Raw genomic sequence first — 17,537 nt, forward strand, 5'->3', positions numbered from 1 at the left:
TCCCCTTCCCCTCCCCCTCCCCCCCCACCTCTACTCCCCTCCTCTCCCCCCCCCCCCTCCCCATGCTGGATGTGTTTGACCAACCTGTCTCATTCCATATTGGGACATACTCCAACACTGATTATATAAAGGACACCCACAAGCGATATGCGATATCATGACTGGGGAAAAGATCTCCCCCAGAAGGCAATGTTTAAATTTTATGTTGATGATCTAAATATTGTGCTCCCCCCCTCTTATTCCCCCCCCTCATTTCCCCCCCCCCACCCCTCCCAACCTCTCCCCCCTCATCCCCCCACCCCTCCCCTCCCTTCCCCCCCCTCATCCCCCCACCTACCCTCATCCCCTCCCTCTCCCCCCAGAACAAAGATATTAGGTCTGACCAAGCTGTTTTACTCTGTAGGAATATATACGCCAATACTGATTGTATAGAAAATGACCATAAAGTTCAGGCGAAGATTCACTCTAGGGAAAAGTACTCCCCCCGAGAGTAATATGTAAACCTCAGGTGGACGATGTATATGCCGAGTTCTCCCCCCTCCCTCCCCCCCCACCCCTCTCCCCCCCCCCACCCCCTGCCCCCCCTCATCCCCCCACCTACCCTCGCCCCTCTCCTCTCCCCCCAAGGGCAAAGCTACTATGTCTGACCAACCTGTCTCACTATGTATGAATAGATGTGCCAATACTGATTGTATAGACAATGACCATAAAGTTTAGGCGAAGATTCACTCTAGGGAAAAGTATTTCCCCCGAGAGCAATGTGTAAACCTCATGCGGACGACGTATATGTTAAGTTCCCCCCCCCCTCCCCCCCCTCTCTGCCCGCAAACTAGTGAGGGCGCCGGACCCGGCTTCCTGGCTCCGATCTGTGAGTGACGCCCCGAAAGTTCTCCCCGGGGTCTTTTGTACCCCCCCCTTGACACCAGAATGTCAAGAGGAATCTTTTTCGGGCTCCAGGACAGCCCACCTTCTTTCTTGCCCTATTGTGTCGCCCCCCCCCCACCCCCCTCTTACTCCCCCCTTCTCCCCCCTCCCCTACCCACGCCCACCTATGGCACAACAGAACCCCCCCCCCCGCTTACTCACAACAAGGCCCAAGCCGACCCTGACATGGGAATACCTCAGGGACAAGGGTTTAACCCCGAGACCCCCCCCCTCCCCATTAATGGCGTCAATAAAGATCATATCCCTGAATGTTAAGGGACTTAACTCAACACGCAAACGCAAACTAGCCCTACAAGAATTTAAAAAGACCAATGGAGACATAATATGTATCCAAGAAACCCACTTCAACACTGCTGACCCTCCTAACACATTTAAGCATACATATCCCCAAGCATTCTTTGCATCCTCCCCCAACAAAAAAAGAGGGGTGGCTATTTTGATTAAAAACAACACCCCATTTGCCCTTACACAGGTAACCAAAGATCCAGAGGGACGATATATACTCCTCAAAGGCACACTGTCAGGCTCCCCCATAGCCATTCTCAACATCTACACCCCGAATGCAAACCAGACCCAATTCCTCCAGAACCTTCTTAGTACCCTTGACCACCCGACGCTTTCCTCCCTCCTCCTCGTCAGTGACGCAAATATGGTCCTTGACCCGGACCAAGACAGATCAGGGCAGACAGCGGCCCCATACTCTAGCCAACTCCAGAAAAAGGCCCAAAAGTTCCAGAATATTCTTAGAGAGTATTCGCTGACAGACATTTGGCGGACCCAGCATGTGGGCCAGAGAGACTATTCCTTCTACTCAGCCCCCCATCAGTCTTACTCGCGGATCGATTATTTTCTGGGCACCAACAATGTACTCCAGGCATCCTCCCACTCCGACATAGGCCCAATAACCTGGTCTGACCATGCCCCTATCATACTCACTCTCTCTCTACCCTTCGTCAAAACGTCAGTATATTCCTGGAAACTCAGTGACTCGCTTCTCAACGACCCACAAGTGATTAAGACAATTAAACAAAAACTGCACACCTTTTTCCAGTTAAACAAAGGCTCGGTCCCGGCAGCAGCAATGCTCTGGGAAGCCCATAAAGCCACTATAAGAGGGGAACTCATATCACTAGCCTCCTATAGGAAAAAAATAAAACAGAGAGCCCAGAAAGATCTAACCGAAAAAATCATAAAACTAGAGCAACTGCACAAACAATCCCAATCGAGAAAGGTGTTTAGAACCCTTGAGAAAGCGAGATCCGACCTAAAAATACTCCAACTTGACGAGGTAGAGAGAGCCCTGAAATGGACCAAACAGCGGTTCTATGATAGGGGTAACAAAGCGGACAAACTCTTGGCCTCAAAGTTAAGAGGCATTAAGACAAAGACCCAGATAACAAAAATCAAAACCAAAAGTGGGCAAATCTCACATAATGAGAAAGATATTGCCCGGGAATTTGCGGAGTTCTATACCGACCTCTACAACCTCCACCCCATCAACCAGTCAGACCCCAATGACGAGAGAACCACCGAATATCTAACCCAATGCAACCTCCCCTCCCTCTCACAAGAAGAACTTGAGTTCTTAAACCAGAGCATAACCCAAGAAGAGCTAGATAAAGAAATATCCTCACTCAAATTAGCAAAGACCCCAGGACCGGACGGCTTTACCAACGGTTACTATAAAAAATTAGCAAAATCCCTGTCCCCCTACCTCCTAGAAATGTTTTACTCATTTCTCCAAGGAGAACAAATCCCAGGCACTATGTCGGCAGCCAACTTGGCTATCATACATAAAGAGGGCAGGGACCCACTTCAATGTGGCAGCTACCGACCCATCTCCCTACTGAATACTGACCTCAAGCTTTTCAGCAAAATTCTAGCAAACAGACTGAACCCTATTCTCCCGAGACTAATTCATATAGACCAGGTGGGATTTGTGTCAGGAAGACAGGCCTCTGACAACACCCGCAAAATTATTGACATTATAGACCACGTGCACCTCAAAAAGTCCCAGGCCTTGATACTCAGCCTCGACGCGGAGAAGGCCTTTGACCGGATCAAATGGTCCTTCCTTGACTAGACAATGCGCCAGTTCGGCTTCTCAGGCCCGTTCCTAGAAGGAGTCCGAGCCCTCTATACCAACCCCACGGCCCTATTAAAACTCCCGGGTGGCCGATCCAACCCAATAAAAATCCACAACGGTACTAGACAAGGTTGCCCCCTCTCCCCTTTACTTTTCGCCCTGTCCATAGAGCCCCTAGCCGCCAGAATCAGAACAGACCCATCCGTAAAGGGAATCCTAGTCGGAGACAGGGAGTATAAAATATCCCTGTTTGCCGACGACATCATCCTTACCCTATCAGACCCCCTCACTTCCCTCCCCAACCTGGAAAAACTGTTAGACCAATTTGGCCGCCTCTCAGACTACAAAGTCAATACAGACAAGTCAGAGGCTCTTAATATATTACTGCCGAACCCCGTATGGACATCCCTACAAAAGAAATTTAAGTATAGATGGAATAGCTCCCATATTAAGTATTTAGGGGTCAAAATAGCGAGCTCATATGGCTCACTATATCAAACCAACTACCCTCCCCTTTTCCGTCAGATCATAAGAGATCTCGAGACCTGGCAGACCCACCAAATATCATGGTTTGGCAGGGTAATATCCACCAAAATGAATATCCTCCCCCGCTTGCTCTACTATTTTCAAACCCTCCCTGTCCCCGTCCCATTAGCAGATTTAAGGAATATTCAGTCCCATATACTGCGCTTCATCTGGCAACAACGGAGAGCCAGGGTCCCACGGTCGGTACTCTTGGCGTCGAGGACGAGAGGGGGTCTGGGGCGCCGGACGTGGTCCGATACTATCGGGCAGCACAACTGAGATAGGCGGTGGTTTGGAACAACCCCCCGGCCTCCAATTGTTGGTTGGAAATAGAGACATTCCACGCGTCCCCGACCCCCCTCTCAGCCCTGCTTTGGACTCACGTCCACAAGGGAAGGAGGCCCACGAGACTCAGCCTTGGAGCAATGAGATGCACGTGGTCGACATGGTTGAAAACCAAAGGGAAATATGGCCTAGCTTCAACCCCCTCTCAATTGACCCCTCTATTCGGGAACCCGGATTTCCCGCCCGGTTGTTCCCGACCCCAATTCAGCCAATTTCAAGGCCTAAACATCAGAGTGGTTGCGGACTTGCTGGAAGGCGATGAGGTCATGCCCCTCCGAGAACTGAGAATCAAATTAACGTCCCCTGATCTTCCTATATTCCAATACCTACAGATTCGCCATTTTTTGAGAACTCTATCCCCTAGCTTAAAATTCCCGCCGTGCTCCAGATTTGAGAACCTCTGCCTCAGAGGCGAGTACCAAAGAGGCCTCATCTCTGGGATATATAAAACACTAGAGGCGGCCCAACCCTCCCCTAATCACGCATATATGCAAAGGTGGAGCCAGGAACTAAACACCAACATCGATATAGAGGACTGGGAGGATATCTGGGAGGCAGCCTCCAAAACTTCAATTTGTTCCATCACAAAAGAAAATATTTACAAAATATTATTCCACTGGTACCTGACCCCGAGTAGACTGAACCAGATCTATCCAGCTACTCTTGACGACTGCTGGAGGGGATGTGGTCAAAGGGGGGACATGTCCCACATTTGGTGGACATGTCCGGAGATCCAAAAATTCTGGACCCGGATCCAGGGCCTGCTGACCGAGACCCTGGAGGTAGAGGTACCCTTAGACCCTCTGACCTATGTGCTGGGAAAACCAGTCGATGACCTTCCCCCCCCCCCATAACCAGGCTCATGGCAGCGATTCTGACGGCCGCCAGATGCTGTATAGCAGCAGCCTGGAAGAAAATCAAAGCCCCATCCAGGAGAACGGTAGTCACCAGAGTAAATGGAATCATGGGTATGGAAAGATTAACGGCAATGCTGAAGCAAAAAATGCCGCAATTCTATTCGACGTGGGAACTTTGGCCAGGATCAGACCCCCTGACCTTCACAATCACAGGACCATAGGACCGACCCCCCCTTCCCTCAAATGCCCCTCGTCCAGATTGGACACTGTTGCTTTAAATATCCTGCTTTGACTTCACATCCTTGCTCTGCATAGCTCCTTGCTTCCTGTGTAGCCTGGAAACTGTGTTGTGCTCCTAATTGTCTTTACTCCTACAGATTTGAACCGGCTTGTCTGACTTACCTCCCTGGCTCCCGACTTCGGCTTACCCATCACGATTCTTACCTCTCAGACCCTTGGACACGGAAACGGATTTAACTACGGAACTCTCTATACTCCTGAACTTGGCAAGTACAACGACTATTCTAAATCTAGCTACAACCACATCCCGGACCCGCTCCCTCTGCTGTCAGTGTGTATATTCAACATCCCACCTCAGTACAGGGGACTGGCCTGGTCTGCGGGCTGCACAGCGTGACATTATGCAGAGCCCAACAGAAACAGACCTGACTGAGGTGGGCCAACTAATCAGGGGACTTGCGCAATGCATTGGTACTTTGGGAACTCAGATCTCAAGCCTGGTACAACAGCTTTCCCAGCGTTCACTATAGCCTATTCCGGCCCCAGCCGCGCAGGGTGGCGACCGGCCATCAGAACTCAGGATTCCTACGCCTAAAGCATATACGGGTGACCCTCTAGCCTGTCGTGGGTTTTTGAACCAATGTGAAATACAATTTGAGATTTCTCCCAGCCTGTTCCCCACCGGACGCACCAAGGTAGCCTATGTTTACTCTCTTTTAACAGGGGACGCCTTGGCGTGGGCCTCTCCCATCTGGGAGTTGCGGGTGGAAACCACCCAGGATTACCAGCTCTTACGCCAAGAATTCCAGCAGGTATTTGATATTCCCGCCCGCAGAGATACTGCCGCTGCTTCTCTTGTTCAATTGTCTCAAGGTCGTAGGTCCATAGCCAAATATGCATTGGAATTCCGGACTGTCGCGGCGGAGACGCATTGGAACCAAGAAGGCCTTATTGCTGTGTTTTGGCAAGGTTTGTCCGACTCTGTAAAGGATGAACTTGCAGTTCAGCCCAGGCCCCAGGGATTGGAGGAATTGATCACACTATGCATACGAGTGGATCAGCGCCTTCAACAGCGCCGTCATGATCGCCAGCGTCCCAGAATTTTCTCTTCTGACCCTATTCTTCCCAGATCCTTCCCAGCTATTCGTCCTGTTCTAGACACTGTGGAACCCATGCAGATTGCCAGTCAAGAGTTCCGTAATACCGACAGGACTGCCGATAGAACCCCTGACCGGACTGCCGAAAGGGCTCGTCGCCGGAATGAGGGCCTTTGCTACTACTGTGGATCTCCTGAACATACGGTACGTTTTTGTCCTTTAAGGCCCAAAGAACAAACACGACCAACGGGGCAAGAGGGACTAATTTTGGGGTCAATATCTTCTCATCCTATCTCTGAAGAGGAACTCCCTAAGAGAATTATGCTTCCAGTCTCGCTTGAAGGTCCGAATTTTCGCGTAACCACAGCCGCTTTTCTTGATTCAGGATCCGGTGGTAACTTTGTGGATCAAGATTTTGCTACTCAGAACAAGATTCCGCTCATCGCTAAGAAATCGCCGATTGGCCTCGAGGCTATTGATGGTCGTCCTTTGCAACCTGCGTTCATCACGTTAGAGACTCTTCCTCTCACCCTTTCTGCCGGTACTCATACCGAAATCATATCCTTTGATGTGATGCACTCTCCTGCCGTTCCAGTTATCCTAGGATTACCCTGGCTACAGCAGCACAACCCACGCATTGATTGGAGGGATGGCAAGACAATTCAGTGGGAGCCAGAGTCAGACGCCTCACCATTGCCGGTCATTTCTCCTACCACAGTCCTCGCGGGAGTGGAAACGCCCCCGGCTAATGATTCCGCTCTTCCTGAAGCATATGCGGATTTTATCGATGTGTTTAACAAGACACAATCGGAGGTTCTACCTCCTCACAGACCTTATGATAGCCCCATTAATCTGGTTCCCGGCGCTGTTCTTCCGAAATGTAAGTCCTACCCCTTTTCTCTCCCTGAAACTGAAGCCATGGCAGCATACATCAAAGAAAACCTTGAAAAAGTATTAATTCGTAATTCTTCATCCCCCACTGGTGCCGGTTTCTTTTTTGTCAAAAAGAAAGATGGATCCCTGAGACCATACATTGATTACCGAGGGCTCAATCTCATCACAGTCAAGAATCGATACCCCCTTCCGCTGATCTCCAAACTTTTTGATAGGCTTCAAGGGACATAAAAATTTTCCAAGCTAGACCTCCGAGGAGCTTACAATCTTGTTCGCATCCGAGAAGGCGATGAATGGAAGACTGCCTTCAATACCAGAAGCGGCCACTACGAGTATCTTGTAATGCCCTTCGGCTTATGCAATGCTCCTGCTGTTTTTCAGGATTTTATGAATGATGTCTTCCGTGATGTTCTCAACTCTTTCGTAATCGTCTATCTGGACGATATCCTAATTTTTTCTAAAAATCTTCAAGATCATGTCCAGCATACCAGGCTCGTTCTCGCTCGCCTTCGTGTCAATAAACTCTACGCTAAGCTCGAGAAATGTCTTTTTCATCAAACCTCTACTGCCTTCTTAGGCTATATAATTTCAGATAAAGGATTTTCCATGGACCCTGAAAAACTTAAGGCTGTTTTGGATTGGCCTTAGCCCAACTCTCTCAAAGCCATCCAGCGTTTTTTGGGCTTCTCCAATTACTATAGGAAATTCATCCGAAATTTTTCCACCACTGTGGCTCCCATTACGGCCCTTACCTAGAAGGGAGCTGACCCGTCTGTATGGCCTCCGCAGACCGTCTCGTCCTTCGAAACCCTGAAACAAGCTTTCGTCTCGGCACCCATCCTGCGACATTCCGATGTTAGTCTTCCTTTTACTTTAGAAGTTGATGCGTCTGATTGTGGTGCAGGCGCCATCCTGTCCCAGAGATTCTTCCCTCAAGATAAGCTTCATCCATGCGTTTTTTTTTCAAAGAAGTTTTCGCCCGCTGCAAAGAACTATGATGTTGGCAATAGAGAGCTCTTGGCTATCAAGATGGCCTTACAGGAATGGCGACATCTCCTGGAAGGTTCCCGCGAACCTATTTCTATATTGACTGACCATAAAAATCTTCTGTATATTGAAAATGCACGTCGTCTGGGGTCTCGTCAAGCTCGTTGGGCACTATTTTTCTCAAGATTTAATTATACTCTGTCTTATATTCCTGGTTCTAAGAACACAAAAGCTGATGCCTTGTCCCTACAATTTTCTCCGGAGGAAAGATCCGAAGAAACCCTTGAAACTATCGTACCCTCTAAGTTTATAATTTCCGCCAACTCATTTGACATTCTCGAAAGGATCGTTGAAGCTCAAACACAAATTCCGAGTGGTCTAGAAGTACCGGAAGGAACTCTTTATGCCGCACCCAGGTTTCATCAAAAGATATTAGAATGGGGTCACTCTGTCCGTTCAGCCGGCCATCCCGGCTTCAAAAGAACTTTGGATCTTATCAAGCGTACTTTTTGGTGGCCTAATATGGCAAAGATGGTTCATGAATTTACTAGTGCTTGTCCAGTATGCGCACAAAACAAGACTCTTCATCAAAGACCCTCAGGCTTGCCCATGCCCTTGCCAGTACCTGAACGTCCATGGTCACATATTTCAATGGATTTTATTGTGGATCTACCCCCTTCCAGAGGGATGAATACCATTTTGGTCATCGTTGACCGTTTTTCAAAACAGGCCCACTTTGTTCCACTCAAAGGACTTCCCTCCTCGCCCACCCTTGCTGATATCTTCACCAAGGAGGTGTTTCGCATCCATGGGATACCTACATCCATAGTCTCGGACCGAGGCACTCAATTTATATCGAAATTTTGGCGGGCTTTCTCCAAGAGGCTTGGCATGGCGCTATCCTTCTCGTCAGGCTATCAACCCCAGACTAATGGGCAAACAGAAAGACTAAATCAAACGCTGGAACAATACCTGCGGTGTTTTATTTCCGATTCCCAGGATAATTGGGTTGACCTGCTACCTTGGGCAGAATTTGCAACCAATTCACTTCGTAATGAATCCACACACGAAACCCCGTTCTTCGTGAATTATGGTTTTCACCCAAGTCGACTGCCAATCTCAAACATTCCGATAGGAGTGCCGGCGGCTGATGAACGGGTAACTACTCTTCAGAAGTCATGGATCAAGATTCAGTCCGCACTTCTTAGCGCCGCTCAGAAATTCAAGTCTCAGGCAGACCACCGTCGTCAACAGGCCCCTAATTACAAGCCAGCGGACCGAGTTTGGCTTTCATCTAAGAATATCAAGTTGAAGTCTCCGACCCCGAAATTAGCACCTCGATTCTTAGGGCCTTTTCTGATCCAGGAACAAATCAATCCTGTGGCATTTCGTCTGCAACTTCCGTCTTCCATGAGGATTCCAAACGTATTCCACGTTTCCTTGCTCAAGCCATTCGTCCAGAGCAAACGGTTCCCTGCTAAGACCCATAGACCCAAACCAGTCACGGTCCAAGGACAACCTGAACTCGAAATCCAGACAATCATGGATTCTCGTGTATCCAGAGGAAAGATACAATTCCTTGTTCACTGGAAGGGTTATGGCCCAGAGGAACGCTCTTGGGTACCCAAGGAGGACATCCATGCTCCAGTTCTCTTGGACCGCTTCCACAAGAAATTTCCACAGAAGCCTTGGATGGATCGTCCTGAGGTCGATCCTGAAGGGGGGGGGGGTACTGTAAGGAATGGGGGGCCACGTCTCTTGCAGCGTGACCCCTCCTTACCCACTACCAGTACTGCAGCGGCTGCTGCCCCTGCCCCCCGTCGCTACCCATGCCGCCGCCCAGTGCATACCTTGAACTCTGCCGTCGCCATCTTAGATTCTGGCACTGGTGTTACAGACTCTCAGCTGGGCTCTACTATTTCCTGGTCTCTCAGCCACTCACGAGCAGCTCCTCGACACGCCTCCGCCATGCCCCTCGTCCGGATTGGTCACTGTCGCTTTAAATATCCTGCTTTGACTTCACTTCCTTGCTCTGCATAGCTCCTTGCTTCCTGTGTAGCCTGGATACTGTGTCGTGCTCCTGTTTCTCTTTACTTCCACAGATTTGAACCGGCTTGTCTGACTTACCTCCCTGGCTCCCGACTTCGGCTTACCCATCACGATTCTTACCTCTCAGACCCTTGGACACGGAAACGGATTTAACTACGGAATACTCTATACTCCTGAACTTGGCAAGTACAACAACTATTCTGAATCTTAACCCAGGCCTGGCCACGCTACAACCACATCCCGGACCCGCTCCCTCTGCTGTCGGTGTGTATATTCAACATCCCACCTCAGTACAGGGGACTGGCCTGGTCTGCGCGCTGCACAGCGTGACAATGAGACAATATATCCAGGAGAATCTCCAGAGGGGGTTCATTCAAAAATCCTCATCACCTGCTGGGGCAGGCTTCTTCTTCGTCAAGAAGAAGAACGGAACCCTCAGACCCTGCATAGACTATCGCGGTCTCAAGAAACTCACCATAAAAAAATGCTACCCTTCCATTGATAGCAGAATTATTTGACAAACTCCAAGGAGCAAGGATCTTCACCAAACTGGATCTCAGAGGCACCTATAATCTGGTTAGAATCAGACAAGGAGACGAATGGAAGACCGCATTCAATATTCGCGACAGGCACTACGAGTACCGGGTCATGCCGTTTGGGTTGTGTAACGCCCCTGCTGTCTTCCAAGACTTTGTCAATGACATCTTTAGAGACCTTCTGGACCGTCAGGTGATAGTATACCTGGACGATATACTAATTTTTCCCAGATACATGCCTGATCATCCGGTTCACGTCAAGCAAGTCTTATGGCGTTTAAGAGAGAACCACTTGTTTGCTAAGCTCGAGAAATGCCATTTTCACCAAAAATCTACCACCTTTTTCGGCTACATCATATCTGACACCAGTCTCGCTATGGACCCTACCAAGGTCAAAGCTGTACTCGAATGGCCCTGTCCTCTCTCCTTCAAGGCTATCCAAAGGTTCCTCGGCTTCGCCAACTACTACCGGAGGTTCATTCAAGGATTCTCATCGGTAGTAGCACCCATCACGGCGCTCACCCAGAAGGGAGCTGACCCTACGAATTGGTCTAACGAAGCCCTCCAGGCCTTCGAGAGGATAAAGACGGCATTCGCCTCAGCACCCATCTTGGTACACCCAGACCCTTCATTACCTTTTCTTTAGAGGTTGACGCCTCCGATGTAGGAGCAGGTGCTATACTCTCCCAGAGAAAGAATCCTCAAGCTCCACTTCACCCCTGTGCGTATTTGTCAATAAAATTTCCTCCGCCCAAAGGAATTATGACGTGGGTAACCGTGACCTCCTCGCAGTCAAATTGGCCTTAGAGGAGTGGAGACACTTACTGGAGGGCACGGAAACGCCAGTCACGATATTAACAGTCCATAAAAACCTACTTTACATTGAGGGAGCACAGCGATTCGGGTCTCGCCAGGCAAGATGGTCCTTATTCTTTACACGCTTCAACTTCCTTATCTCCTATATCCCAGGGTCTAAGAACCTAAAAGCCGACGCCTTGTCTCGACAGTTCCTGGTAGAGGATAACAAGGTGGAACAGCAGGAGACCATTCTCCCATCCACTTGCATTGTGGCAGCCAACACTTTCAGTGCATTGTCTGATATTACCAAGGCTCAGAACAACATCCCAGCAGGACTCAAGATTCCGGAGGATCGTTTGTTCACCCCCCTTCTTTACCAGAGGAGAGTCATGATGTGGGGGCATTGGTCCAAGACAGCTGGTCATCCTGGCACCAAGAGAACTACCGAGTTCATTGAATGCACGTTCTGGTGGCCCAACATGCGGAGAGACATACAAGCTTTTGTAGCTACATGCTCTACTTGTGCACAGAACAAAACTCCATGCAACAGACCTGCGGGTCTCCTTCAACCATTACCCATCCCGGAACGTCCATGGACACACATATCTATGGACTTTATTGTTGAGTTGTGAAGGAACTTCTCAAGGAGAGAAAGATGCGTCGCACAGCACAAAAATAGATGAAGGCTGATGTGGGATAAAAATAAGCTTTATTTGCACAAGGTGCAAGCGAGTCCTCTTATCTCTTATCTTATCTGACAGAGGATCCCAATTCATCTCCTGGTTCTGGAGGGCGTTTTGTAAGAGTCTGGACGTCACACTACACTTTTCGTCAGGCTATCATCCCCAGACCAATGGGCAAACGGAACGCACCAATCAGTCTCTTAAACAATTTTTAAGGTGTTTTGTTGCCGATACTCAAGACGACTGGGCAGAACTTCTCCCGTGGGCAGAATTCTCCCACAACAATCTTCGGAATGAATCGTCCCAACAGTCACCGTTCATGGTCAACTATGGCTTCCACCCTTCTGCACTCCCTTCTCTTATCTCGAAGTCTGGAGTCCTGGCCGCAGAGGACAACCAATGCCCGGCAACCAATGTAATCACCAGGGAAGCCTGACCTGCAGGCTGTTTCAGATTAGTACCTTCCTGACACAATTGGAGGACCGGATCACACCCCTGCAAGGTAATTGGATCCTTCCTACTTATATACCTGCTCCTGTCTGTTATTCCTTGCTGAGCATAAACCCCTCTTTATGCATTGTGCTCACCGCTGCCGTTTAGTTGTGTCTTGATCCCTGCTTGGCCTTACCTGTCTGTTCTCTCCTGTCCTGAACCTGGCTGTTCTTCGGATTCCTACACTTTCCTGCGCTTTGACCCCGGCTTCGTCCCTTGACCATTCTACCTTCTATTACCCTGGACCTTGGCTACGGAAATCTACCATCCTCCACTCTCCGACCCGGAAATACGGCAAGTACTCTGACTACCCTGACCTCTCCAACCCTACCACGCTGAACGACTTGGACTACGCATTCCGGACAGGACTGCGTGGTTGTGGGTCGGTGTCTTTCCATCCCACGGTCTTCAGTCCTGTTTGTGGTGAGCGCAGTGTGACAACTATATCCTAATCTTGTTCAATCTGGCCCGGTTATTATATATAAATTCTGTTCCACCGTTACAAACCGCTAAAGTGATTAAGGGATTAGGGTCCATTAGCTTTTTTTAATTTTATTGTACTGTTGCTGCCAACGGAGGACAAGGACTGTGATGATGACAGAGACGGTCTTCACCCTGGCATTGATAAGTGCACGTTGTATTTACTTTATGCTGACTGGGTAATGTTTTATTTTTAATGGGCTAATGCACTATTATCCATTGAGGAGATGATGATGATGATGATGATGGGGGGTGAGATGATGGGGGATGGGGAAATTAGATGATGATAATGAGGGGGAAATTAGATGATGATACTGATGGGGGGAAAATGAGATGATGATGATGGAGGGGGGAAATGAGATGATGAAGATAATGATGGGGAAATGAGATGATGATGATGGAGGGGGGAAATGAGATGATGAAGATGATGATGGGGAAATGAGATGATGATGATGGGGGAAATGAGATGATGATGGGGGAAATGAGATGATGATGTGGGGAAATGAGATGATGATGGGGGAATGAGATGATGATGATGGGGGAGGAATGAGATGATGATTATGGGGGAGGAATGAGATGATGATGATGATAGGGGGGAGTGAGATGATGATGATGGCTGGAGTGAGATGATGATGACGATGGCAGGAGTGAGATGATGATGATGATGATGGAGGCGGGGAAATGAGAATGATGATGGGGGAATGAGATAATAATGATGGGGGAAATCAAATGATGATGGGGCGGGGAATTAGATGATGATGATGGGGGAATGAGATGATGATGGGGGAATGAGATAATGATGATGGGGGAATCAAATGATGATGATGGGGGCGGGGAATTAGATGATGATGATGATGGGGGGAATGAGATGGTGATGATGGGGGGGAATAAGATGATGATGATGATGGGGGTAATGAGATGATGATGATGATGATGGAGGGGGGGAAATGAGATGATCATGATGATGGGGGAATGAGATGATGATGATGGGGGAAATTAAATGATGAAGGGGGAATGAGATGATGATGGGGGGATAAGATGATGATGGAGGGGGGAAATGAGATGATGATGGAGGGGGGGAAATGAGATGATGATGATGGGGGGAATGAGATGATGATGATGGAGGGGGGGAAATGAGATGATGATGAGGGAAATTAGATGATGGGGGGATGAGATAATGATGGAGGGGGAAATGAGATGATGATGGTGGAAATGAGATGATGACGATGGGGGAATGAGATGACGACAATGGGGGGAACGAGATGATGATGGGGGAAATGAGATGACGACGATGGGGGGAACGAGATGATGACGATGGGGGAATGAGATGATGATGATGAGGGAACAAGATGATGATGGATTGAAATGAGATGATGACGATGGGGGGAACGAGATGATGACGATGGGGGAATGAGATGATGATGATGAGGGAACAAGATGATGATGGGGGAAATGAGATGACGATGGGGGAATGAGAAGATGATGATCATGATGGGGGAATGAGATGATGACGATGGGGGAGAGATGATGATGATGGGGGAAATGAGATGATGATGAGGTTGAGGGGGGGAATGAGATGATGATGGGGTGAGGAGATTATGATGAGGAGGGTAGTGGTGGTGGTGTGAGGAGTATGAGGAGGGGGTGAGAGGATCAGGGGCGGTGCATCAATCTTGGAAGTAGTGAGAGAGAAGCATTAAGATCAGTATAGCTCGCCATGTATTACTGCAGGTATGTTATCTATAAATGATCTGATCGTTATGTAATTCTTTCTAATTTTCACTCAACGTAACCACCAATTTGCACTATTTCATATTCTATTTCGTTAAAAGTGCTGGGAGGGGCTCAATCCCCAAACTCCTCCCAGAATGTTTCACCAAATCTTACTATATATTTCTGAAAGCGTCATATGTGTCCGTGTCTGTATGTGTCTCCCTGTGTCCCTAGCGGCAATCCCATTGGACCTTGGGCCAGGCCAATGAGATTGGTCCCTTGGCCCGCCCGCCCCTGCACACCTCTCATTGGCCTGAGGCGGAGTGACGGGCCAAAGGAGAGACGGAGAGAGAGACACACACACACACACACCCCTCCCCCACGCTCTCTGCAGCTCTCCCCTCACATAGGCTGCTCCCCCAGCTGACCATCCCCGAGAGCGCTCCCCACGGCTCTCACCACCCATAGGCCACTCCCCTCACCCGGGCGCTCTCCCTCACCCCCCCCACCCCGCCCCTCCCCCCTCTCTCCCCCCCCCGCCCGCTCCCCCGCTCCCCCCTCCCCCCACCGCTCACCCCCCCCCCCCGTTTACCCCCCCGCCCCGCTTATCCCCCCCCCCACCCACACACACACAGAGCACGCACTGTGCGTCTCTCCCCTCACACAGGCCGCTCCCCGTCCCCGAGGGCGCTCCTCCGGCTGTCTCCGCCTCTCCCCGCGAAAGGCGCAGCACCTCCTCACCCGGAGCGTCTCAGCCTCTCCGCTGAGGAGCCCGAGGAGGAGGGCGGCCGTTACCCGGAGGAAGAGGAGCGCGGCCGGTACCCGGAGGAAGAGGAGGGCGGCCGTGTGCAAGGTGAGGAAACGCAGGGGAATGGGTTATTTAACGCGTCCCTGACTCCCCCTGCCCTTTGCCCCCCCCCTACCCTCCCTGCCCCTTGCCCCCCTCCCCTCTGCCCCTTGCCCTCCCTCCCCCTGGCCTTTGCCCCCTGCCCTCCCTCCCCCCTGCCCATTGCCCCCTGCCCTCCCTCCCCTTGCCCTTTGTCCCCTGCCACCCTACACCTGCCACCCTACACTTTGCCCCCTGCCCTTTGCCCCCCCTGCCCTTTGCCCCGCCCTGACATTTGCCCCTCCCTGCCCTCCCCTCCCTTTTGCCCCACCCCCTCCCTCCCCTCCCTGATGCAAACGCCCCGCCCCTCCCTGCCCCCCCTCCCCTCCATGCCCAACCCGCCCCTCCCTGCAAACCCCCCCCCGCCCCTCCCTGCCCCCCCCTCCCTGCCCTTTGCCCCCCCCGCCCCCTCCCTGCCCTTTGCCCCCCGCCCCTCGCCACCCCCCCACCCTTCTACGCCCCGTGGCCCCCCCGCCCTTCGACGCCCCTCCCCCCCCGCCCTTCCACTCCATGCCCCCTGCCCTTCCACGCCGGGTATATCAGCTAGTAGAATATGAAATAGTGCAAATTGGTGCAAACCTGGAGTGAAAATTAGACAAAATTACATAACGGTCAGATCATTTATCATACTTCCCCACCGACTTACGAGAGCGCCGCATTATTCACCATTGTGTCCAGTATTTATGGTGACGCCACCTGGCAACCCTACACACACAGTGACAGACACACACAAACAGTGACACACACACAAAAACAAACAGTGACACACAGACACAGTGCCCACAAGCACAGACAGTGCCACACACACACACACACACACACACACACACACACACACACACACGCACGCACGCACGCACACACACACGCACACACACAGTGAACAACAAACAGTGACACACACAGTGAACAACAAACAGTGACACACACTGTGACACACACACCGTGACACAGACACAGTGACACACGCACACACAATGACACACAGTGACAGACACACACACGCACACACAGTCAGTGTTACCACACACACAGACACAGACACACACACACACTGTTACCAGCCCCCATCCCACACAGTGTTACCAGCCCCCATCCCACACAGTGTTACCAGCCTCCATCCCACACAGTGGTACCACCCCCACCCCCCACAAACAGTGTTACCACACACACACACAGTATAAGACAAAGTGACACACACAGTATAAGACACAGTGACACACACACACACACACACACACACACCACACACACACACACACACACACACACACACACACACACTGGGACACAGTTACACACACACACAGTATAAGACACAGTGACACACACACACACACACACAGTGGGACACAGTGACACACACACACAGTATAAGACACACACACACACACAGTGGGACACAGTGACACACACAGTATAAGACACACACACACACACACACACACACACACACAGTATAAGAAACAGTCACACACACACACACACACACAGTGGGACACAGTGACACACCCACCCACACACACACACAGTGTGACACAGTGACACCCACACACAGTATAAGACACCCACACACACACACAGTGGGGACACAGTGACACACACACAGTATAAGACACACACACACACACAGTATAAGACACCCACACACACACACAGTGGGACACACTGACACACACACAGTATAAGACACCCACACACACACACACAGTGGGACACAGTGACACACACACAGTATAAGACACCCACACACACACAGTGGGACACAGTGACACACACAGTATAAGACACCCACACACACACAGTGGGACACAGTGACACACACACAGTATAAGACACCCACACACACACAGTGGGACACAGTGACACACACACAGTATAAGACACACACACACACAGTGGGACACAGTGACACACACACAGT

Source organism: Ascaphus truei, chromosome 5 (assembly GCF_040206685.1).
Source record: "Ascaphus truei isolate aAscTru1 chromosome 5, aAscTru1.hap1, whole genome shotgun sequence".
In the NCBI taxonomy this organism is placed as follows: Eukaryota; Metazoa; Chordata; class Amphibia; order Anura; family Ascaphidae; genus Ascaphus; species Ascaphus truei.